Source organism: Pleurodeles waltl, chromosome 8 (assembly GCF_031143425.1).
Source record: "Pleurodeles waltl isolate 20211129_DDA chromosome 8, aPleWal1.hap1.20221129, whole genome shotgun sequence".
NCBI lineage: Eukaryota > Metazoa > Chordata > Amphibia > Caudata > Salamandridae > Pleurodeles > Pleurodeles waltl.
Window position 1 is genome coordinate 359,951,867 of NC_090447.1, and position 26,073 is coordinate 359,977,939.

A 26,073-nucleotide genomic window follows, 5' to 3' on the forward strand; every position below is an offset into this window, starting at 1 on the left:
ATAGGAGTCGCACATTTTTCCCAACCTATCAGATATTATGTGTGTTATATCTGTGCTCTAGTCCCAGAGTTCCCACTGATGTATCAAGTGTCTTTTAGGACAGTCCACAAGTGGTTTTCGAAGATGGTAATTAAGTTTCTCAAAAGCGAATGATGTGGTAAGTCTATCCTCCTATTGAAAAGGTTTTATTTGCTTTGCTTATAACTGTAACACCGTTTGGTAAAATGTCATGAAACGTTCAATTCAGATTGCCTAAATTGTTGTTTCAGCCTGTCAATTTTTTTTGCCGATCCATTTAGGGGTAGAAAAATAAGGTGTGGCGTTATAAAAATTAACATTTCCCATTGTAATGTAGGAATTTATGCTGTAAGCTACACAAAAAACTGTTGCATGGATTACACCAAACCTGGCATAAAACTAGAGCTTTACTCAAAAGTTCGCCTTTGCTTAGTTTGGTACAAATCAGGTTAGTCGATTTTGGGAATTTTACAGTAGAAAATGATTAGGTGGTCTTGAAATTGTTAAAAACGTATTCTTTTGATTTTGAAATCATTAAAAAAGTAAATCAAATATCATTGAATCAGTGAGCTTTTCTCCGCTTCCTCCAATTTGGATTAATGGATCCAAACTTGTATTTGTGAATGAACGCACTCTGGCTGGCTGGCTAAGACACACAAAATTCTGTTGTTGATGCCGTTACCTGATGCGTTTTACAGAGCACCTCATCAGAATAAAATACGGGCCTAAGCGGTCAGGATGGAAAGACCCTGACCCTCAGGCCCTTGTATGAGGCCTCACTGCAAACCACTGGTATCAAAATGAAAACAATGTAGTTTTATCATGGAGTTCGAGCATTCCGTGGTGAAAATGAGGATGCACATGAGAGGTCCAAGATCTTCAAATCCAGCATGGAATCGTCAAATCCGCAAATAAATACATAAATAAATAAAAGGTGCTCCTCTCGTTTGCTGGGCATATGCGGGGTTTGGTAGTTGGCCTAGCCTTTGGTCAGACATTGTAGCCATCTGCTTCTGCATACACCCTTTTGTAGAGTGGAGAAATGTTATGTACAAGGGTTCGCCACACGCAGGAGTTGGGATTAGAGCTTGTCCAACAGTCAGGCCCTACGTTCAACATATATCCTTCACTTCTTGAAGTTAATCTCTGTGTACTCGATTGAATCAGACATATGCATTCCAGATGCCTGGAACAGATCTTCATTGGATGTTTTAGCTCCTATCATAAGTGGGATACATAATAGAATCCTCTCCACTGCCCCATTGTACAATGACTCATTACACTTTCTTAAAAAACTGTGTAAAAACCTGGAAAGAATGTGGTGTAAAACTTACAATAATGAGGATAAACAAAGATATAGCATGGCTCTAAAAGACTATCAAAATTTATTTGGATGAGTTTATGGCTGCAAAGAACTGCCTTAAAACTATTTTAGGACAGTAACAAATCTTTCTGATCATACTTTTACGCATTCCCCCCTCTACTCCTCTCACATGCCCAATGTGAGAAAATTGCGGCTTTTTCCTTTAAAAAACATAGAAGCCATTCAGACCACCTTTTCAGGTACTTCTTCAATTAGTCAGTCAGAAGCTTTTTTGAGCTCACCCTGCACCCTGAATTCTTTTATCTCGTTGGATGTTTCATCTTTCATCTCATTGCTTCCTGCCACCAGGTCAGGCTGTCCGCTTGGCCCTTGCTCCCTTCCTGTATTGAGCAAGTTGGCCTTACAAATTATGGAACAATTCACTCAACTCTTGAATGCCTCCCCTGCTGAATGCAGTGTTCCCTTGGCGTGGAAGCAGGCATTAGTCACACATTATTAAAAAAGTTAAACCTTGACCCTCTTATATGGGCAAATTATAGGCCCATTTCGCTCCTGCCCACTCTAGCTAAGGTGTTAGAGAAACATGTCAAGCTGCAACTTTCTTCATACTCAGAGTGAAATGGAATATTGCATCCCTCACAATTGAGCTTCAGGGCTGGTTACAGCACTGACTCTGCCCTCCTCGTTGTTGTGGAATATCTGAGGGGCCTGGAAATACTGCTTGGTATTTGCTGGTTGAATCAAGTATTGCAATTTGCCTATAGTTTCCTGGACTTGATCTGTCTCCTTTTTTCAGCAGTTCGATCATAATACGTCCTTATCATGAATTAATCCTTTATTAGAACACTAATCATATAATGGGGCTAAAACTGTTGCCTATAATTCTGGGTTAGCTTTCACGACCAGTACTGGAATCTGATCTGGACCCATAACTCCAGAAGATGTGGCACTTTTTATGTATTCACTTATCTTAAAAAGTCTTGATAGCGAGACATCCTTACAATTTTGAATTTGTGTGAAACGTTGGTCAAGAGACAGAACCTGAACTGGGTCCTTTGCATTTGTTGAATACAATTTGAACAATGTAGTTAGACCATGTCAAAGGAGAAATAAAAGCAACTGAAATATTCCTTTTAGACCTGTAATTAAAGGCTGCTAGCCTCCAGTATTTTCTAGAATTTCTGGTTGCTGTGGCTTGATGCAAGTCAATAAATTTGTGATCATGTAATCTCCTTTTGCAAGAGAGGCAATGTATTTTCCTTAAAGCCTGAATTTGATGAAAGTCATCTTTAAATGCCATCTTAAAATACCATCCACAAAGATGTCAACCAGTTGTGAGTGAGACCAATCAGTCCACTCTCTTAAAATCCTTCTGGTGGTCCTTGGCAGAAAGTCAAAGTGCCCGATGATGGAGACATTGTGCATGAGAAGTTTGTTGTTTCTGAAAGTATGAACCGTCTGACCCCAATCGAAGAGGTTAACTTTAGATGATTCTAAAATATCCACATGTACAGCTTGAACAGTCTGCCCCAAAGAGGAGAGGTTAATTTTAGATGATTCTAAAATATTCCCAAGTAGTGTACAGTGTTTGCCATCCAAAGAAGATCCCCTACGGAGTTGGAAGAGTGCTCCTGTTCTAGCAACCACTAGATGTTTTGCCTTGGTTCCCACGCCCATTCCAATTTAGCCTTCATTTCAGCTGCTGCTATATACATTCAGTATTGAGGAAACTCAACGATTCTTCATAAATCGACCTGAAAAGACGGGCTTAACCACGAGTGCAGTTTTATTGACCCTGATGAATATTTGCCAACCTTTCTTAAGAATGCCTTTTGAGAAACTGAATGGTGAAGTCTGGACCACAAACAACATACTGGGCGTAATGTTCATTTTCATGCAGTACATTAAATTGGTCCTCGATATCTCTAACCTCCCTTGCCGCCATACGTCATTGCACAAAATCTATTGCAAGTTTAGTATGTTTTCTCTATGTAGGTCCGTAGTATTTGCTGTTGAGTGTACCCCAAGATGTCGAATTTGGCATTTGCACATACCGGTGTTTAGTTGTTAGTTGGACCATTGGAGAGTTCATCCCTCCTGCCTTTTTTCATTAATTCAAAAGCGTAGTACCACTTGGAAACATTTCAGCACTTGTACAAGTACTAGAAGGGAATGAGTTGGCTCTTTAAAGAAACACAGTCTGTTCAGCGACCACGGCGCTTTTTAATGCCCACTTATCATTTGTGCGACCTGGATATCAGCAATTAAATTTAATTTCTGCACAAGCAGCTCTATTATGAGGACAGATAACATTGCCTGTATATGGCAACCATGCTGGATGCCCTTCAAGAGTTCTAACGGATGTGTTTATGTAGGCCTATTTTGTGGTCCGAGGCCTAGTTTTTGAAACGATTTTCAAAGATTACAATCTACTTTGTCGAATGCAGTTAGTATATATCTTAAAGAATTCAATTCAGCATTGCATCTATAGCATGAAGAATAATAAATACAGGGAGTGCTGAATTATTAGGCAAATGAGTATTTTGACCACATCATCCTCTTTATGCATGTTGTCTTACTCCAAGCTGTATAGGCTCGAAAGCCTACTACCAATTAAGCATATTAGGTGATGTGCATCTCTGTAATGAGAAGGGGTGTGGTCTAATGACATCAACACCCTATATCAGGTGTGCATAATTATTAGGCAACTTCCTTTCCTTTGGCAAAATGGGTCAAAAGAAGGACTTGACAGGCTCAGAAAAGTCAAAAATAGTGAGATATCTTGCAGAGGGATGCAGCACTCTTAAAATTGCAAAGCTTCTGAAGCGTGATCATCGAACAATCAAGCGTTTCATTCAAAATAGTCAACAGGGTCGCAAGAAGCGTGTGGAAAAACCAAGGCGCAAAATAACTGCCCATGAACTGAGAAAAGTCAAGCGTGCAGCTGCCACGATGCCACTTGCCACCAGTTTGGCCATATTTCAGAGCTGCAACATCACTGGAGTGCCCAAAAGCACAAGGTGTGCAATACTCAGAGACATGGCCAAGGTAAGAAAGGCTGAAAGACGACCACCACTGAACAAGACACACAAGCTGAAACGTCAAGACTGGGCCAATAAATATCTCAAGACTGATTTTTCTAAGGTTTTATGGACTGATGAAATGAGAGTGAGTCTTGATGGGCCAGATGGATGGGCCTGTGGCTGGATTGGTAAAGGGCAGAGAGCTCCAGTCCGACTCAGACGCCAGCAAGGTGGAGGTGGAGTACTGGTTTGGGCTGGTATCATCAAAGATGAGCTTGTGGGGCCTTTTCGGGTTGAGGATGGAGTCAAGCTCAACTCCCAGTCCTACTGCCAGTTCCTGGAAGACACCTTCTTCAAGCAGTGGTACAGGAAGAAGTCTGCATCCTTCAAGAAAAACATGATTTTCATGCAGGACAATGCTCCATCACACGTGTCCAAGTACTCCACAGCGTGGCTGGCAAGAAAGGGTATAAAAGAAGGAAATCTAATGACATGGCCTCCTTGTTCACCTGATCTGAACCCCATTGAGAACCTGTGGTCCATCATCAAATGTGAGATTTACAAGGAGGGAAAACAGTACACCTCTCTGAACAGTGTCTGGGAGGCTGTGGTTGCTGCTGCACGCAATGTTGATGGTGAACAGATCAAAACACTGACAGAATCCATGGATGGCAGGCTTTTGAGTGTCCTTGCAAAGAAAGGTGGCTATATTGGTCACTGATTTGTTTTTGTTTTGTTTTTGAATGTCAGAAATGTATATTTGTGAATGTTGAGATGTTATATTGGTTTCACTGGTAATAATAAATAATTGAAATGGGTATATATTTTTTTTTTTTTAAGTTGCCTAATAATTATGCACAGTAATAGTCACCTGCACACACAGATATCCCCCTAACATAGCTAAAACTAAAAACAAACTAAAAACTACTTCCAAAAATATTCAGCTTTGATATTAATGAGTTTTTTGGGTTCATTGAGAACATGGTTGTTGTTCAATAATAAAATTAATCCTCAAAAATACAACTTGGCTAATAATTCTGCACTCCCTGTAGTGCCGTAATAAAGTGTATGTCTACCGGCAGTGGAGACTTCACACTCTTCCTTTTTGTGAATGATATTCTACCACGGTGGGCTTCCTGAAGCCGTCACTTTCAGTGATGATTGACCCACTAAAAATGTTTCAAGTTGTGTTGGAATTTATAATAATCTCTTGGAAAAACAAGACATTGGACCTAACTCTTGATTCAGAAACAGTATATCAACTACACCATCCTTTTCAAGTTAAGTGGGCTTTGCAGACCATTACATACTTGGGTTGACGAGTCATGGAGTCGGGGATTCCTATGACAACCTTCCACCTCACAGCATTGCAAAATGAACTTCTAGTGTGGCGCTGCTATCCTTATTGCAAGAAGTATCAAAAATATTTAATAGTGATAGGTAGACTGCTTGAATTACTCCCTGCTACTTGTAAATAATCTGAGACTCGTTCTAGGCCATCATTTTCATTTGCTCACGGTGGCACTACGAACAGGGCTCAAGCTGAAGGAAATGAGTCTTGGCCTGGCTCTAGCCATAACAGTCTAGCCCAAACTTCCAGGCCATGTCCTCTCTAAATGGTAAGAAAAGCAACCATAAAATGCTTTTGAACTTTTGGCTCTCATTAGTAGGTTACAGTAAGCGTCCAATATAACAGCGATACTCGGAGGCACACCTGGGGGTACAGTCACACCCACAAAGCCTCACAGAGAAACTCAAAAAAGTAATACGCGAAATGCTTGAATTCATCACTGCCACTGATGATTATTCTGGGCAGTGCACCAGTCCATATTTTTTTTTTGATTCGTGCCTTAGCTACGACGAATTGGTGGGATCAAAATGAACATTTTGGGCTGAGTTAAGTATTTATTTAAAAATTAACATCTGATAAAACTTATTTCACAAATTCCAGCAATAAAGTCCTCATAAATCTGTCAGAGCAGTATTTTGGAGAAGTGTTGGAGGATGAAACCTCGGCCGATTCTAAGTCGCACAGTGTTCCTGTTTTAACGATTACCTGGTGTAAAAATACTGACCCTGTTGTACTAGGTGTACATTTGTGGCTGGTAAAACCACGGAAGGTCTGAGGCATTCAAAAGGGCCAGGCACAAACCTACCCTTTCCTACAGCATGGAGGAAGCTATAACTACAGCCGCAACCTAGCCCCTGCCTTCCTTTCCTACAGCTTGGAGGCAGAATGCAGCACTTCCTAGTGCAGCCTAAGAACCTCCACTACCCTCAACACCCCACCAGTGCCTGACCTTGTAAAGCAGCCTACTGTGGCCCTCCTCTCACGTTTATCAACTGCTGAGGTGGAAAATGTGAGTAAACAAGTTCACAGAATTAAGAAAAACCTAGTGTTTTTTACTCAGTAATTCCAGGTGAAGCATGTTATTCCTAATTCCAGGGGTATCAACTCAGAATGGCCATAGTTAAGGGTGGAGATACTTTCAAAACTGATAGTTCTGCAACACATGTCCACCCCTAACTCCCTTTAATTCTGGACAGTTTATAATGCGCATCATAATGTATTTGGAAGGGAAGTGACCTAGACTACTAATTAGGCTGTATCAGCAACATAAAACACTAGGGGCCTCAGTGTCCTTAACTTTGGCCCCCATTACGAGTCTGTCGGTGCACCCTGCACCCTACAGCATTGCCGCTGGCTCGATTACGAGCTGGAGATAATGCTATAGGCTGTTTCCCGCTAGGTCAGTGGGTGGAAACTGAGGTTTCTGCTTGCTGACTCTTAATGGGCCCGGCGGGGAAGTAGCCAGTGTGGCGGCAACCTCCCCGTGGGAAGTTCGGCAGTTGGTGTAAACCATCCGCTGAGCTCATAATCAGGCCCTTTATGTTGTATTACAAGGCAGCACAAATCCAATGCTGGATGTGGGTTGGGTCCCAAAGTCAGAGGGAAGATTGAGCTCCTACATTAGCTCCTCGCTGAGGATTACACTGACTATGTAAAGTAAGACAGCCGTTAGATGCGGCTTAATACCTTTCACTTTACATTATACTCCAATGCACTTAATGAACATTTTTTACCTGGTGAGACTGCAAATAGCTTTTCCTAAGTGGAGGGAGGAAAGCTGTAGGGACATTTTAGCTCTCGATGTGACGGGCATGAGTAAGTCATTTACCCAATGCAAGTGGGATAGATAGTAAGATAGATGAAGGAAGACGAACTACTTCGGACGTTAGCTGGTGAATGGTGGCAACAAGGGAGTAAAACCAGTAGTATTTTATGAATGATTTTCTGGCCTTAGGTCTGGGCACAAAAGGAGGTATTTCAAGTATATACTTAAAGTTGGCAACATTAATGCCCAAACCGCAATGATCACACATGGAACTTATGTTTGAGGAAAGATGTAATTGACCTGCAGTGGGGTTCTTATTGGGGAGATGTTTCCGGAGCTCCACATGTATACAGAATTAAGGATTTAGGGCCAGATGTAGCAAGCTTTTTGCATTGCGCAAACAGCGAATTTCGCTGTTTGTGCCATGCAAAAACCACATCTCGATGCTCATTCCTACTTTGCGAGTCAGTAACCTGGTTACCGACTCGCAAAATGGGAATGCGACTCCCAAATAGGAAGGGGTGTTCCCCTTCCTATTTGCGATTCGCATTGCGATGTAGAATTGCTTTGTGACCGCGAACGCGGTCGCAAAGCAATTCGCAGTTACCACCAGTGTAACACTGGTGGTAACCCATTTGCAAAATGGAAGGGGTCCCCATGGGACCCCTTCCTCTTTGTGAATAGCCCTGAAAACATTGGACCACTGCCTGCTCTGAAAAAATGAAGCAAAAACGTTTCATTTTTTCGTTTGTATTGCAACTCGTTTTACTTTAAGAAAAACGCGCTGCATTACAAAAAAAACTGCTTTATTTAAAAGCAGTCACAGACAAGGTGGTCTGCTGTCTCCAGCAGGCCACCATCCCTGTGAGTGCTGCGAATAGCAAGGGGGTCGCAAATTGCGACCCACCTCATTTATATTAATGAGGTGGGTCTTTGCGACCCCCTTGCGATTCGCAGATGGTGTCAGGGACACCTTCCTGCATTTGGGTTTGCGACTCGCAATTTGCGAGTCGCAAACCCAAAATTTCGTACATCTGGCCCTTAATCACAAAATAATATGTGACTAGCATTATGCTCCAACCAAACTGCACTGCGTGTTTCTCTCCGTGTATCACAATTGTTGAGGGACATGTGGGATGTCACAAACTAATATGCACAATTGGTGGCAATGTCCTAAAGTAAATACAAATTGAAAAGAGAGCCTCAGTACCATAAAAGATATTTAAGATATTACATCACAAATCCTCCTGAGGTTTTGATATTAAACTCCAATCACCCTCCATGGAGGTGCTACTGAAGCAAAATAAGCTTTTAATTTGCCAACGTTTGAAGGCTTTGAAAACGGCGATTTGTTTGTAATTTGAAAACAATCTTCCCTCCTAACCTGCAGGTTAGACTCAGTGACATTGGCACCTTTTGTCTATGCAACGATAACCTAACTTGAATAGGAAGGAACCCAAGTTCAAGTCTGACTTGAAACCCATGCTGAAATATGCATCCATTACTTACCTTAATGGCATTAATCCTTGTCCTACTCCATCGCCTTCCTTTCCACCAATGAGGTTTCCTGCCTCCCCCTAGATATCTCCCTTCCCCTTAAAAAAGCTCCCCCCACCCCCACCACCTCCTGTTCTTTTTGTCTAGCCCCGCTAGACTTACCTTTTCCTTCTCCTCCACGGCGGGGCCTGGGGGGCGTCATCTTCACTCTCAACAAGCGCAGAGCACCTCGCTGACAGTTTCCCGGCGGTCGCGTCTTCTTGTGGCAGGCAGCGCTGCCTTGGAAACGCGTCCTTGGAGTTGGCTGACGGAGTCGGTCGGCTCTATGGTGGCTGGGGCTGTGCTTCTGGATCTTCGGCTCGTGTTTGCTGTGCTGATGTGCCGGTTGGGAATATTTGCATTTTGGTGGTAGGACGGGCGTTTCTGCCAGCGTTTTTTATGATTTTGGGTTAATTAATGCACTTTTTTCATTTGCTGATGTTGATTTGAGGGGGACTTTCTCCAGTATTTTACTGGGTGCTGTTGACCTCTTGGGTACATTTCTTGTTGGGATAATGTCGAGGCAGGTTCCTTCCAAGCGGCGCAGGATTGTCTCTTCTTCTTCGGGGGAGGACGTTGCGGTTCCCCTTCCCACTCCTGGTGGACACCAGGTTGCGCTGGGGGTTCCTGCGCCTCTCATGTCCAGAGAAGAGGTTCAGGACATGATTGAGGTGGCTGTGTCTCGTTCTCTTCAAGCTGGAGCACCTAGACCTGGGCGTTCTACGGCATCCCGTCCTTCGGGGGCTGCGGAGGGGTCCTCTTCGTCAGGATGATGATGCTCCTTCTACTTCCTCTGGGGGGAAGTATGTCTCCAGGGAGGAGATGTGGGAGGTTCTGACGCATGTTCGGGACAATTTAGGATTTCCTGTTTTTCAGCCCTCAGGGGCTCTGGCTTCGGGAGCTTTGATTGAGGCTCGTAGGTCCCTCTGGTTAAGGATGTGGAAGGCGGATCCTGGGGAGAAGTCTGCTCTCCTGAGGCTGCCTTTTGAGGGGCGCAATTTAGTTGGGGATCAGTTGCCTTCCATGCTTTCGAAAGCTTTTAAGGAGAGGAAGCACGCCTTGCCTAACAAAGGTGGTTCTTCTTCTGGCAAGGGTTGGTGGAAGCATTCTCGTTCTTCTCCCAAATGCGAGTCGCAAACCCAAAATTTCGTACATCTGGCCCTTAATCACAAAATAATATGTGACTAGCATTATGCTCCAACCAAACTGCACTGCGTGTTTCTCTCCGTGTATCTCAATTGTTGAGGGACATGTGGGATGTCACAAACTAATATGCACAATTGGTGGCAATGTCCTAAAGTAAATACAAATTGAAAAGAGAGCCTCAGTACCATAAAAGATATTTAAGATATTACATCACAAACCCTCCTGAGGTTTTGATATTAAACTCCAATCACCCTCCATGGAGGTGCTACTGAAGCAAAATAAGCTTTTAATTTGCCAACGTTTGAAGGCTTTGAAAACTGCGATTTGTTCGTAATTTGAAAACAATCTTCCCTCCTAACCTGCAGGTTAGACTCAGTGACATTGTAACCTTTTGTCTATGCAACGATAACCTAACTTGAATAGGAAGGAACCCAAGTTCAATTCTGACTTGAAACCCATGCTGAAATATGCATCCATTACTTACCTTAATGGCATTACTCCTTGTCCTACTCCCTCGCCTTCCTTTCCACCAATGAGGTTTCCTGCCTCCCCCTAGATATCTCCCTTCCCCTTAAAAAAGCTCCCCCCACCCCCACCACCTCCTGTACAGAAACAAGCCCAAACAGCAACTCAGGCAGTCTATACCGGAAGTGCGGGAGGGAACGGAAAGGAAGGCGAGGGAGTAGGACTAGGAGTAATGCCATTAACTTAAGTAATGGACGCATTACCTCCCGTCCCTCCCTCGCCTTCCTTTCCACCAATGAGACATAGCAAGAGAAAAACAGGAGACGGACACTGAGTTGCAACAAGTTTAATCACAACCAAAAAAGGACACCGAACAACCACCTCCCTATTACATCACAGAGGACAAGACACGGTGACCCAATACCGACTCCAAACCGCCCAAGTCCGCCAGTCTGTAATGACAAACAAAGGTAGAAAAGTAGCGGCCCTGCAAATTTCCACCACAGAAGCGCCCTGCAGCTCCGCCACCGTAGCAGCCATACCCTTGGTAGAACAGCACTGTATCCCCTGGGGTGGAAAAACCCTCTTCAAACATAAGCCAACAAAATCAGAGAGCGAACCCAACGACTCAAGGAAGCAGTGGACGGCTTCTCACCCTTCCGAGCTGGACTGAAATGAACAAACAGGGAATCACCCTTCCGGAAAGGAGCAACCACCCTTAGATATTGCAACAAAGATCGCCGGACATCCAAAGAATGCAACCGAACCTCCTCATCCGAGGAAGGATCGGGGCAAAAAGCAGGAAGGATAACCTCCTGTCGAGCATGGAAAGCCGAATTCACTTTGGGAACAAACGAAGGAACAGGAACAAGCACAATCCGATCAGGGAAAACCTTACAAAAAGGAAAAGAGCAGGCCAACGTCCCCAACTCCCCCAAACGACGGGCTGAAGTAATGGCCACCAGAAAAAAAGACTTCAGAGATAGATGACGTAAGTCACAGGAATCCAGAGGTTTAAAGGGAGGAACAGTCAAAGCATCCAACACCAAAGAAAGATCCCAGGAAGGAAAAGCCCGCACTGAACACGGAAACAAGTTAAGAAGACCCTGGAAAAACTGAGGCATCAAATGACTCTCATCAGACAGATTACGCCACGGACCCCTAAAAGCCTGAATCGCAGCCCACTGCATACGCAATGAAGCCACAGACAAACCCAACTGGGCCCCATCCTGCAGAAACTGGATCACCTCAAACAGAGAAGCTTCCGTAGGATCCAACCTATGCCGCAAAAACCAGGAGGAAAAAACCTTCCACTGCCGACCATAAGAGAGCAACGTGGAACGACGCCGCGAAGCCAGCAAAGTAGAACTCAAAGCGACCGGAACCCCTAAGACTTGTCAATCCCCTCCGTTCAACTTCCAAGCCGTCAAGTGCAACCTCCGCAACGACCCCATCGGGAGGCAAGGAAACTCCAGAGGCGAGGGACAGAGAGGAAGAGTCCACATGTGACCGGAGGCCATCAACCGAAGCAACGGAAACCAATTCGCCCCTGGCCAATGGGGCGCGATCAAGAGAACCCTGGCCTTCAGAAGACGTACCCTCACCAGAAATGCACGGAGCAACTGAAAGGGCGGAAAGGCGTACAAAAGATCCAGAGGCCAAGGACACGACATCCCGTCCACCGCCCAAGCCTGGTAACAACGAAACCGGGAGCAAAAGCGCCTCACTTTCGCATTCTCTGGGGAGTCAAACACATCCAACACCGGAAGACACCACAGGCGAACCAGGCGCTGGAACAGAGACAACCGGAGGGTGAAAAGCTGAGACGAAGGAATGACCCAGCTCAGAAGATCCCCCCGAACATTGACCACCCCCTGAATGTAGGTGGCTCGCAGAGATAGAATCCACCCCTGTTCATGTAAGCCTTGGTCACCAAGTTGTCTGTTCGAATAAGAACATCCAATCCCTTCAGTGATTCCTGAAAATGAACCAGAGCAAGAAGCACCGCCTTCAACTCCCGCCAATTCGAGGAGCTTCTGGCCTCCAGAGGCGACCAAAACCCCTGAACCTGAGCCAACCCCAGCCAAGCCCCCCCCCCCCTGGAGAGGCTGCCATCGGTCGTCAGTACCACCGGGCGAGGAGGAGATAAAGACACCCCCAAATGAAGATGAGCCGGCACCAGCCACCAGCCCAACTCCCAGTGAACCAACCCCGACACAGGAATCCTTGTCCGAAAAGAACTCGACCCCGGAGACCAACGAACGGGAAACCAATTCATTCGGCAAAGAAGATGAAACCGTGCCCTGGGAGCAGGCTGCGCTAAGATCGACAACACCTGTGACTGGAGGCACAACAACCGCTTCTCTGACACAGTCACCAAGCCTTGAAGAGTCTGAAACCGAGCCCTGAGAAAAACCAGATCCTCGGAAGGGACCAAATCGGACTTCCCCCAGTTGACCAAACAAGCGTGATTTTGCAGGACCAACAGAGCCCGGGCCACATGACTCCTTAACAGAACCTGAGTGGGAGCTTGAATCAGAATATCGTCCAAATAAGGGTGGACAAACATCCCATCAGAATGTAGAAGAGCTACCAGAGGGGCCAGCACCTTGGTGAAAATCTGTGGAGAGGACTTGAGGCCAAATGGCAGAACACAAAACTGAAAATGGTCCTGGCCCACCACAAAGCGTAGGAACCTCTGAGAAGACAGAGCCACTGGAACATGCAGGTAAGCATCCTGCAGATCCAGAGACCCCAGGAAATCCCCTGGACTGACCAGAGGAACAATTGACCGAAGGGAAAGCATACGGAAATGCACAGTCTTGATCCAGGAATTCACACCCTTGAGATTGAGGACAGGACGAAAGCCCCCTGACACCTTTGGAACCAGGAACAAGATGGAATAAGCGCCCAGACCTCTCTCCCTCACAGGAACATGGGATATGGCCCTCTTGATGAGCAAGTCCCGGACCCCCTCCAACAATGCCTGCCTCTGGGCACCGTTTGCAGGCAGTGGAGTAGGACGAACCCCGGTATCTGGAGGCACTACGTCGAAGTCTATGGTGTAGCCATTGTTCACAATGTCCAGCACCCAGCGATCATTGACATCCTCCTGCCAAACGGGAAGAAAGTGCCTCAGCCGCCCCCCAACTGGCCCGCTGCCAGGCGCACAGTGATTGTCAGGAACCCTTCTTGAGGCCTTCCCGCCCCGAAGGAGCAGACTTTTTAGGAGAAATACGGGGCTGAAAATGACGTTTCCTGGAAGAAAAAAACTTGGAATCAAATTTGGGAGAAGAACGAGAATGCTTCCACCAACCCTTGCCAGAAGAAGAACCACCTTTGTTAGGCAAGGCGTGCTTCCTCTCCTTAAAAGCTTTCGAAAGCATGGAAGGCAACTGATCCCCAACTAAATTGCGCCCCTCAAAAGGCCGCCTCAGGAGAGCAGACTTCTCCCCAGGATCCGCCTTCCACATCCTTAACCAGAGGGACCTACGAGCCTCAATCAAAGCTCCCGAAGCCAGAGCCCCTGAGGGCTGAAAAACAGGAAATCCTAAATTGTCCCGAACATGCGTCAGAACCTCCCACATCTCCTCCCTGGAGACATACTTCCCCCCAGAGGAAGTAGAAGGAGCATCATCATCCCGACGAAGAGGACCCCTCCGCAGCCCCCGAAGGACGGGATGCCGTAGAACGCCCAGGTCTAGGTGCTCCAGCTTGAAGAGAACGAGACACAGCCACCTCAATCATGTCCTGAACCTCTTCTCTGGACATGAGAGGCGCAGGAACCCCCAGCGCAACCTGGTGTCCACCAGGAGTGGGAAGGGGAACCGCAACGTCCTCCCCCGAAGAAGAAGAAGAGACAATCCTGCACCGCTTGGAAGGAACCTGCCTCGACATTATCCCAACAAGAAATGTACCCAAGAGGTCAACAGCACCCAGTAAAATACTGGAGAAAGTCCCCCCCAAATCAACATCAGCAAATGAAAAAAGTGCATTAATTAACCCAAAATCATAAAAAACGCTGGCAGAAACGCCCGTCCTACCACCAAAATGCAAATATTCCCAACCGGCACATCAGCACAGCAAACGCGAGCCGAAGATCCAGAAGCACAGCCCCAGCCACCATAGAGCCGACCGACTCCGTCAGCCAACTCCAAGGACGCGTTTCCAAGGCAGCGCTGCCTGCCACAAGAAGACGCGACCGCCGGGAAACTGTCAGCGAGGTGCTCTGCGCTTGTTGAGAGTGAAGATGACGCCCCCCAGGCCCTGCCGTGGAGGAGAAGGAAAAGGTAAGTTTAGCGGGGCTAGACAAAAAGAACAGGAGGTGTAGGGTGGGGGGGGGGCTTTTTTAAGGGGAAGGGAGGGGTCTAGGGGGAGGCAGGGAGCCTCATTGGTGGAAAGGAAGGCGAGGGAGGGACGGGAGGTAATGTCTGTTTCCTGCGCACGCATGCAAGTTCAGACTGTGTGTTGTGATTGTTTCGTTGAATCTGAAAAACAAGTAGGATCTGATGCTCCCCCTATAGATAAGCACTGGTGGGATGTGTGAGGGGGTGCGTGAGGCAAAGGAATCTTATTGATGACATGGTTACTATTTCTATTAAGTAGGTGAAGTGATCTGACTATAGGATCGATAAACAATTCATTTTAGGGGTAGGATGATGCAGTAGTTGATTGGAGCAACATTTCAACTGAAGTACATGCATATATGACCTTTACAATTCTACAAGTATTAAAACTTCAGTAAAAATTGCCTTAAAAAAAAAAGATGCAAGTAAGGAGTGAGACACCTACGAGTTATGCCTCACATGTGAGCATAGGCCTTTTGGTAAAAATCCTTATAGGATTAGGTTGGATATTTATTTTTGTGTTTTAGCATCCTGTAACAATACTGTTTTTCAGACTGAAAACCATGGGCAGAACTATCTTAAAACTGCTTAGAAATTAAAAAAAGTGAGAGTGCTTAACATCCAAAGAAACTAAAATAAATGTAACCAACATACACATAGAAGTTTCACCATACCTGGTTTAAACTTAGTCCACTGTAACTACATCTAGCCTAACATTGTTAATAATTACACATTTTCATCATCTGCTGAATCCAGCTTTGGAATGTTGCAGGTTTAGAATCCTTCACTTTTATTGCAAAAATCAAACCTATACCCAACATGAGAAGGTTATTGAAAAGCACTAGTGAGCGATTTAAACATGACAAGCATTAAAAAACACCTTGCCAGTTTAGTGCAAGCTGCAAACATATGTTTCCATTCCAGGCAATGACCGTCATAAAATATTTGCCCTCTGATTGTTGGCTTGAACTTTGAATTTTAGGGGAGTATAACATCAAAATCAATCACGTTCTTTTAGTACTGTGTGCTGCATTCTGTATTTTGAAATATGCATCTGATAGAGACTTCCAGTTGTAGATTCCTTACCATAGAATTTTCCCCCAGGCGTCAGACTGGATCTGGAGATTTTTTCTTCGTGCAATACCCTTGCGCGTCAGTAGGTGGCTTCGGTCGACTCCGCGGGCGTCGTTGGCGTCATAATGGAATCTGGAGTAGTACATAGACACTGCCTCAGCGCAGTGACGGCTGTTCTTTTCTTTCCGCGCCACACACTGATCAGGCGAGAGTTACCCTGGTCTCTTTTTGACCGACTTTGACCCTTTTGTCGAGTTTTTGGTGAGTTTTTTGGTGTATCGAGGATGTACCCAAAGACCAGTTTAAACCCGTGTGAGGACTGTCACCGCATGATGTCAGTGACGGATCTGCATAGGGTCTGTTTGCGCTCCCTGGAGCGCGACCACGACCTGAAGTCGTGCTCCAAGTGCCAAGCCAGTCACTCGAAGTCCTTGAGGGAGCGGTCCCTCAAGCTTCTGGCAGCCCGGTGCTCGAGCCACCACCATTCTTCAGGACCAGGAAAGAAGAAAAAGAAGTCGAAGAGATCCTGTCACCCTTCGACTTCACCCCGTCGCTCGGATGATGCGACGTGGGATGAGCGTCGACGCTTGATGCCTCCATCTTCGGAGACTGCTTCTGGATCCTCTCCATGCCTCCCCAAGTTTCTGGGAGCTGGAGTGACCTCTGCCTAATTAAGGGATTTCTTTGCCATGCACCTTCATTTTTGGGCAGGCCGACCCCATTATGGAACCTTCGGGCCCAAGGGCTTCGGTCGTGGGGCCTTCGGGTTCTGCGGCTCCGGCCATCGAGGTCCCCTCTAGATCCGCTCTCAGATCTGCACCGGCACTGGTCGTACCATTGAGACCTTCCCTGGCGCCAGTTCGATTGTCGATGCTCCTGAAGTCGGTGGTACCCACCATCGACATTGACCCGATCGTCATCCCCGATGACTCGGAGTCTGAGTATCGTCGGCCGATGCCACCTCCTTCTTTGATGGGGCCTATTCACCCCAGGTCGGATTCTGACCCTTTTTCTTATGGGTACAAATTCGGGGAAGGATTGGGAGGTCCCATATGAATACCAGGATGACCCTAATTTGACAGGGCACAGGAGTTGGGCGAGGCCAGTGGCCTGGACACTTCTCCAGATGCTGGCATGCTGTCTCCTCCTACCGTGGCTACGGTGGAGGGAGCGACTTATTTTACGGTGGTCCATAGAGCGGCTGAGGTTCTCGGCCTTGAGCTGCCTACTGTTTAGGTCAGGTCAAATCTCCTGACGGAGGTGCTTCAGTCAGGGGCTTCCACATCTGAGCCTCTTCTGCCATTCAGTGAAGCCCTCACCGATGTCCTATTGAGTACTTGGTCCAGACCCAACACAAGGGCTCCTGTGAATAGGACTATCGCACGCCACCATCGGCCCACCCCGAACGACTCTCAATTCCTGTCCCGACACCCCACGCCTGAGAGCCTTGTCATCCAGGCATCCTCTTCCTTGGGCGCATTCCCTTCCGCACCCCCAGATATGGAATCAAAAAGGCTGGAACAAGTTGGGAAGAAGATGTTTTCTTCCTCGAGGCTCGCGCTGCAGTCCGTGAACCCTGCATGCCTTTTGGGCTGCTATACCCACTCTCTGTGGGATACGGTTGCACAGGTTCTGCCACAGATACCGAATGAGGCCTGTGCTCTTCTCCCAAGTTGTCACCGATGGGTGAGATGCGACAAAGTTCACGATCAGATGTGGGCTGAACACAACCAACTCTATAGGTAGATTGGTTGTGATGACGTTGGCCTTCAGGCGCCATGCCTGGTTGCGTACATCTGGTTTTTCTGAGGATGTTCAACAGACTCTTATGGACATGCCCTTTGATGGCTCCTGTCTCTTTGGAGAAAAGGCAGGTTAGGCTGTAGAGAGGTTCAAGGACTCCAGGGCTACGGCTCGGTCCCTCAGCCTTTCCACTGCCCCTCACCCCCAACAGTCCGCGTTTCGTCCCTTTTGTGGCCATGGAAGGGTCTCCCTGTTGCGTCCCTATCCCAGCCACCATGCCGGTCAGCCACTGCATGGACGGGGATGCAGAAATTTGCGTGGGTGTCGGTCAGGAAACCAGAGGTCTGCACGGTCCACCCCTGCCCCTGCTGCAGCCTACAAACCCACCTAGTCCGTCCCCTCACTCCCGTCCAGTTGGTGGTAGGATTCGCCATCAACTGCCCCACTCGCAATCCATCACTACAGACAGGTGGGTTTTGCAGATAGTTTGAAGGGGCTACTCCCTCCCCTTCGAATCTGCCCCACCAGCCATGCCTCCATCAGTCAGCCATATTCCGGAGGATCATTTGGCACTTCTCCGCCAGGAAGTTGTGGCTCTCTTGGCCAAAGGAGCGATTCAGAAGGTCCCTGCACCAGAAGTAGGTTGTGCTTGTTATTCGCGTTACTTTCTGGTGCCCAAAAAAGACAAGGGCTTACGTCCTGTTCGAGACCTCAATCTCTTCCTCAAGAAGGAGGAATTCAAATTGCACACCCTCGCTCAGATCCTGTCTGCCTTGGACCCAGGAGAATGGATGGTAGCGTTGTAAGTGCAGGACGCTTATTTCCACATTCCCATCCTGCCTGTCCTCAGATGTTACATATGATTTGTGGTAGGTCACGAGCACTTCCAATTTACTGTGCTCCTTTTCGGCCTTACCAGTGCTCTTCGGGTGTTCATGAAAGTGATGGCGGTGATCACAGCTCATCTGTGCAGGTTGGGGGTTTCAGTCTTCCTCTACCTCGATGAGTGGCTGTTGAAGGCGGACTCGTCCCAGAAAGTCATCTCCCACCTTCAGATGCTGGAGTTCACCATAAACGTGCCAAAGTCACACCTGACTCCCTCTCAGACACTCCCTTTCATCTGAGCTGTTCTGGACACAGTGCAGTTTCGGGCCTATCAGCCTGAAAAGCAAGTCCAAGATATTCAGGCTATGATTCTGATCTTTCAGCCTCTGTCTTGCGTTTCGGTGAGACTGACTCTGAGGCTGCTGGGCCTCATGGCCTCTTGCATCCTGCTGGTGACACATGCCAGGTGGCATATGCGGGCCCTGAAGTGGGACTTGAAGTTCAAGTGGACGCCGCATCAGGGAAATCTCTCTGACATGGTCCAGATCTTGGAGGGGACTGCGAAAGACCTGCAGTGATGGCTTTAGAATCCGCATTGGGTTCACGGCAGATCTCTCTCACTTCCCCAGCCAGATCTATCCATAGTGACAGCTGTGTCGCTTCTGGGATGGGGTGGCCACATGGGAGATGCAGAGATCAGAGGCCGCTGGTCTCCGGCAGAGCCTGGGCTCCATATCAGTCGTCTGGAGCTCCGGGAAATCAGGCTTGCATTGAAAGCATTTCTTCCCTCTCTCAAAGGGAAAGTAGTGCAAATGTTCATCGACAACACTACCGCCATGTGATACTGCAACAAACAGAGCGGAGTAGGGTTCAGGACCCTTTGTCAGGAGGCAATACGCCTCTGGACATGGCTGAAACATCAGAACATTGCCCTGGTGGTTCAACACCTGGCGGGCTCTCTGATCGCCCGAGCAGACAAACTCAACAGTCGATGCATAGCCGATCACGAATGGCGTCTCCATCCGGGTGTGGTGCAAGGTCTCTTTCCCAGTGGAGAGAGCCTTGGTAAGATTTGTTCGCCTTCGCAGAGAACGCACAATGTCAGCTGTTTTGCGCGTTTCAATTTCCAAGGCAGCACTCGCTCTGAGACGCTTTTGGTCTCAAGTGGAACTCTGGCCTCCTTTACATCTATACCACTTCTACCCCGTGTTCTCAAGAAGATCAGGAACGACAGGGCCCAAGTTATCTTGGTGGCTTCGGACTGGGCACGGAGAGTATGGTATCCTGAGCTGTTGAGCATGGCCACAGATCCTCCACTCAGACTGCCTCTTCGGGAGGATATTCTGTCGCAGCAGCAGGGGACGGTTCTCTACCCGAACCTGCCTAATCTCTGCCTTCATGAGTGGAGTTTGAGCTGCAGCAGGTGACGGCTTTTGACCTTCCACCCGAAGTCTGTGACATTATCTTGGCAGCCAGGTGTCCCTCCACCAAAACGGTATGTAGCTGCTGTTGGCATACATTTGTGGCATGGTGTACCAACAAATCTGTTGAGCCCCTCTCTGCTCCTCTTTCTGAGGCTCTTTTGTTAATTCTTTCTTTAGCCGAGCAGGGTTCTGCTTTGTGCATCATTAAAGGGTATTTATCAGCTATTTCAGCCTTTCTTAGGTTACCCGATCAGCCTTCATTCTTTAAGTCTCCTATTGTCAATCGATTCCTTAAAGGTCTCACCATTTGTTTCCTCCCACTCCGGTTATCATGCCTCAGTGGGACCTCAATTTTGCCCTTGCTTTCTTAATGTGTACTCCATTCAAGCTGATGCACAATTGTCCATTACGGCTCCTTACTTTCAAGACTGTTTTTCTTGTTGCCATCACTTCTGCTCGCAGAGTGAGTTAACTTAAGGCTGTTTCTTCAAAGCCCCCATACTTGTCTGTGCACCATGACAAAGTGGTGTTGCGCACTAAGGCTTCCTTCCTTCCCTCCCAAGGTCGTTACACCTTTTGCTGTAGGCCAGTCCATCACCTAGCCTACTTTTTACGCACCCCCACATCCTTCTCATGAGAAGGAGAGACTCCACCATCTGGACTCAAAAAGAGCGTTGGAGTTCTATCTAAATCGTGCTAAAGATTTCTGGGTGTATGATCAACTCTTTGTTGGATATGTGGGTGCGAAGAAAGGGAAGGCGGTGTAAAAATGTATCATCTCTTGATGGGTACTTCTTTGCATCAAGATGTGCTACGCTTTGGCCAGGAAGCAACCCCCTAAGGCTTGCACGCTCATTCCATCAGAGCAACTGCTGCTTCCACTGCGTTAGCACACGGAGTTACTGTCCTGGATATCTGCCAGGCAGCTACGCTATTTCAGCCTTTCTTAGGTTACCTGATCAGCCTTCATTCTTTAAGTCTCCTATTGTCAATCGATTCCTTAAAGGTCTCACCCATTTGTTTCCTCCCACTCCGTTTATCATGCCTCAGTGGGACCTCAGTCTTGTCCTTGCTTTCTTAATGTGTACTCCATTCAAGCTGATGCACAATTGTCTATTACGGCTTCCTACTTTCAAGACTGTTTTTCTTGTTGCCATCACTTCTGCTCGCAGAGTGAGTTAACTTAAGGCTGTTTCTTCAAAGCCCCCATACTTGTCTGTGCACTGTGACAAAGTGGTGTTGCGCACTAAGGCTTCCTTCCTTCCCTCCCAAGGTTGTTTCACCTTTTGATGTAGGCCAGTCCATCACCTTGCCTACTTTTTACGCACCCCCACATCCTTCTCATGAGGAGGAGAGACTCCACCATCTGGACTCAAAAAGAGCGTTGGCGTTCTATCTAAATCATATTAAAGATTTCTGGGTGTATGATCAACTCTTTGTTGGATATGTGGGTGCAAAGAAAGGGAAGGCGGTGTAAAAATGTATCATCTCTTGATGGGTACTTCTTTGCATCAAGATGTGCTACGCTTTGGCCAAGAAGCAACCCCCTAAGGCTTGCACGCTCATTCCACCAGAGCAACTGTCCACTGCGTTAGCCCACGGAGTTCCTGTCCTGCATATCTGCCAGGCAGCTATGTGGGCATCCTTGCACATGTTTGCTAAACCTTACTGTCTGGACAGTCAGGTCCATCGGGACGGCTACTTTGGTTGTTCGGTCCTGCAGGACTTTCTAGTATGATCTTGGTTCCGAGGTTAGCATTGCTTGGGTATCAATTCTAAGGTAAGGAATCTGCAACTAGAAGTCTCTATCAGATGTACAAGTTACTTACCTTCGGTAACAATACATCTGGTAGAGACACATTCTAGTTGTAGATTCCTTACATACCCACCTATTCTCCCTGCTTGCGAACTGATTTCTAGGGATAGGGATTCCCCTTTCAGGGTCTTAGCTCTGGCGCACCAATCTCAGTGTTCTTCGTGGCTCTGCGCTTCGGCGTGGAAAGTCGTGAAAAGAAAGTGATGTCACTGCACTGAAGCAGCGTCTATCTACTACTCCCGACGTCATCACGGCAACTACCATGCCAATTACGCCTGCGGAGTCGATCAACGCCACCTACCGACACGCAAGGGTATTGCTCGAAGAATGAATCCGGATCCAGTCTGACACCTAGTGGAAAATCCTAATAAGGAATCTGCAACTAGAATATGTCTGTACCAGATATATCATTACCGAAGGTAAGTAACTTGTACATTACAGTGAAAAGCATACATGTTGGTCATCAATAAAATTGCTAGAGGGACTGGTAGTCACTGATTCCACTTTTTTACATATTAATCTTGAATCAGGCAACTAGCTACATACCCATCTGGTCCGTATTATAGAACGTGCCCCAGGGGGGCAACGAGCATGTACACTTGCATTGTGAACCCCAGACTTTGGTATTACAGAAGGGGTTGCAGGTGCTTGTCTGGCCCCTTCTGTAATAAGGATAGCGCTGGCACACATGTACTGCCAGTACTATCTCAATAGGGCATTCCCTCATTTGCTTGGGGATGTGGCAGCATGCAAATGATGGAATCTCTTTGCGTCTGTACCCGTGCCACATTATAGACGTGGGCGCAGAGGCAAGCATGCCTTTTGGAGGTGCACTGAAAGAGCTCTACAAAAGGGTGGCATGCTTTCAGTGCACCTCCTAAAGACAGCCCTCTGGAGTGGAGAAAAGTGTTCCCATGGACCCCCAGAGATCCCCTTGCAGGCCGGTGCCGTCACTCACTGCACCTGCCTGCAAGGGGATCTCTCTCTGCTCTTAATAGTGCAGGTGAGTTGCTGACTGCACAGTAAACATGCAGCAGCTTTGAAGGAGCTACTCCGTATTTTACTTGAAAGTGCTGCTCCAAGGGCAGCACGAGTCTGCGGCTGCCCTGCTGACAGCACATCCTCTATAATATGGTACAATTTCCCTGTTTGCCCAAGACGCACCTCTTTAAAGGTACACCACAGTGCAAATAGGGAAAGTGCACCATATATGTAATACGGTCCCTGGTATGCAAAATTGTGGTTGACAAAAAAAATCCAAAACCAAAATGGTTAGCGTACTCCATTCTCAGCCACAATTAAAAAATGGTGAAAATTAACACAAAGAATTCTTCCAAGAGATGCGATGTTGGTTCTGCAGCCCAGAAAGCTTCATGATACTGTTATCACACTACATCCAGTGAACAATTTCTCTTCCCTTAACACTCCCCAACCGAAAAAATTGAGAGTATCGATATATTCCTCCAAAGTGTCCAACTCCCAAGTTTTTAGAATTTCTGGATATGTTTGGCACCGTTTTTCCAGAGTCTAGTAAATAACCTGGTTAGAATATCCAACCAGAAGTTACAGATTAAGCTAATAAAATTGCTGTTGAGAGTCAAAAAACACCCTGTGCCATAGTGCAGCAAGCACAACACCCTTATTCATTTAAATATATGCCGGACCAGGGTAGAACAAAAAATAGGGTAGGAGCCTATTTATAAATGTAAATCTACACGTGTAGATTTACTACAAGTAATTTACGTTTAGACTTGTGAGTAACCTTAGGATTTGTGTCTATTCATCATTTTCAAGTATGAAATTGCCCAGGAGTGGAGACCTTCATGTCCCCCCCGACCCCTGGAATAGAGTTAGTAAAAACGTAAAATAAGACCATAGTGTTACTACTAGTAAAGACTTGATGGCTGTATTTGATGTTCTGCTAACTTCGCAGAGACCTCTGCAATTGGGCAGATATCTCTATATGGTAAAGTATAGGGAAAAAAGTTTACAAAACTTTAAAAAATAAATAAAAAAAAGATGCTTATGTTAAATATTAATGTTAATTGCATAGATTTATTTTTAATATGACCTAATATAAAAATGTACAGCATTAACAACTTAGATTTAAAAGAAACATGTAATCATTTTGAATAAATTAAAGTAGAATTGTTTTTCTGAAGTTTAACTTACAAAACATCCCACCTAAAGTAAAAAATATATTTTCCTTATGTTTAATACATATTAATATTAAATTATGTCTTTGTTTATAAAATGTTAGGAAAATATTTTAACATAATTATGTTTTAATTATAGTCAATTTTTGACAAATATTAATATTTTTAAATAGTTTAAATTATTTCATGTATGTTAACATATTTTCTATGGATTTTATTCTAAGTCCATTCTTCCGTTATTTTCTATGGGAGGATGATGGAGTACCAGTGGTTAGCCATGTTTGGCACTTGATTTACTACAGCTCTGAGCTGGAGTACATTTATGAAAGTTTGGTGTCCTTTTTGGCTGAACTAACTGTAGATGGGCAGTTTATGAATAGAATGGGTCGGTGGGTGCATGTCCCTCCCTAAACTCCCTCCTTACTCCTCGCTTAACCATGTCCTTTTAGTAGTAGTTCTCCATTTTCTAGCCAGCCCTCTCGACCCTCCCTCATTTACTTCTAAAATATATACTTATGTATGCAGATATTTCTGCACAGAAAAGATAGGAGAAGTAGAGGCATAGACCTTCATATGTAGATTTGTGAATAGCATTTTGTAGTATGTTAGTAGTATGCAGTTTGTGATTGGGCCTGCAGTGTTCAGCCACCTTAGATTAGGAGTAAATAGTGGTGCTGCGTAGCACTAGATCTTCTATGTTTCATATAAATGTCAATATGACACAGTTGAGATGTTTAAAGAATTGACTATGTACATGAAGGAGAAATCCTCTAGAAAGATCTAGCAATTTGGTATTAAGTATTGTGATATTAGTTGAATTCGTCAATCCTAATAATAGAGGATTGTAGATGCTCCAACAGTATTAACACTCCAATTGTTTTTATTAAAGAAAAATTGTTCACATTAAAAAATAAACTGTTACTCTCCTTAGAGTAGCATGTATGCACGGTGTCTGCTGTACACATATAGGATCCATACAGTTGTGTGCCCCACAAGAAGATATCTGGGTCTGTGATATATTCAGTTTATCTGACATCGCCTTATCTTCTAGAACTGGCATTGCTGTGATAAGTGAAGAGGGTACTGATAAGGATGTCATCTGTGTGGCGAAACTTTTAAAAAAATAAAGTAAATCTGGTTATAGAAAAAGGATTTCATCTGAATCAACTAAATTATTGATCTCAGATCCAGTAGGGACTGTAGGTGGTATTTGACATGTTAGTGCTGAAAGTTGGATTAATGGCTCCATATTTAACACATATACCAAGCGGGTAAGCATCCCTGAAATTTACCTCACATAAAAAAAAAGCTTTGACTATTATTACAGTTTGAAAATTTGGACAGGAATGGCTATAGTCTGCAGCAGTGCCTAAAGCAATGCTCACACAACCTGGTAAAATGCCTTTTATGCATGTTATGGTACTAATGCTAGTGGGGCGCCCTTAACCTTAGACCAGTGTAACAGAACCACTGCATTGTTCCTGTGACCAGCTGTTTCCCAGCCTGGCAGTAATTTGGGCTGATTGAAGAGAAAAATATACAAGTGACATAATTCAGCCAGGTGAGAAAAATGCTGCTTTATAGTTTGACATTTTCAGCAAAATGCTAGGAAACTGTCAAAGGTTAACCTGACTAGATCTTATACAATATGGTAAGAAAAGGAGGAACAATGTACTGACATATCTGAGAAATTTCAGATGGGAATGTATCCACTTTTGCGACCTTAGATTTAAGGGTTTGTCAATATTATGTGGTTCTGCCACTATCAGTAGTGTGGTTACTACAGCTATTTGATCCTCATTTTAAGGTAGAAAAGTAATCCAAGTAATTGTAGCAGTGTGTACCACTGTCTGGGTGCACTCCAATACATATACATGCTTAGTAGAACTGAAAGCGCTCTTTACCCGTTGTTAATTTATAATTGTCCTCATAGATCTCCCAACTTTTCGATCCTCGTCCAAACTGCTAGAGGAGCATCACTTTTATCCCTAGATTCATAAACCCAGGGTTTGGCTTCAAAGTTTATTTACCACTAATTCTTTGCAGAGATAATGTGGCTAG

At 45.7% G+C, this 26,073-nt stretch overlaps 1 protein-coding gene across 3 annotated transcripts in view; it reads left to right on the forward strand.

Moving 5' to 3' along the window:
* RPGR (retinitis pigmentosa GTPase regulator) overlaps positions 1 to 26,073 on the forward strand; it is a 427,988-nt gene that overhangs the window by 365,069 nt on the left and 36,846 nt on the right. The window lies entirely within an intron of this gene.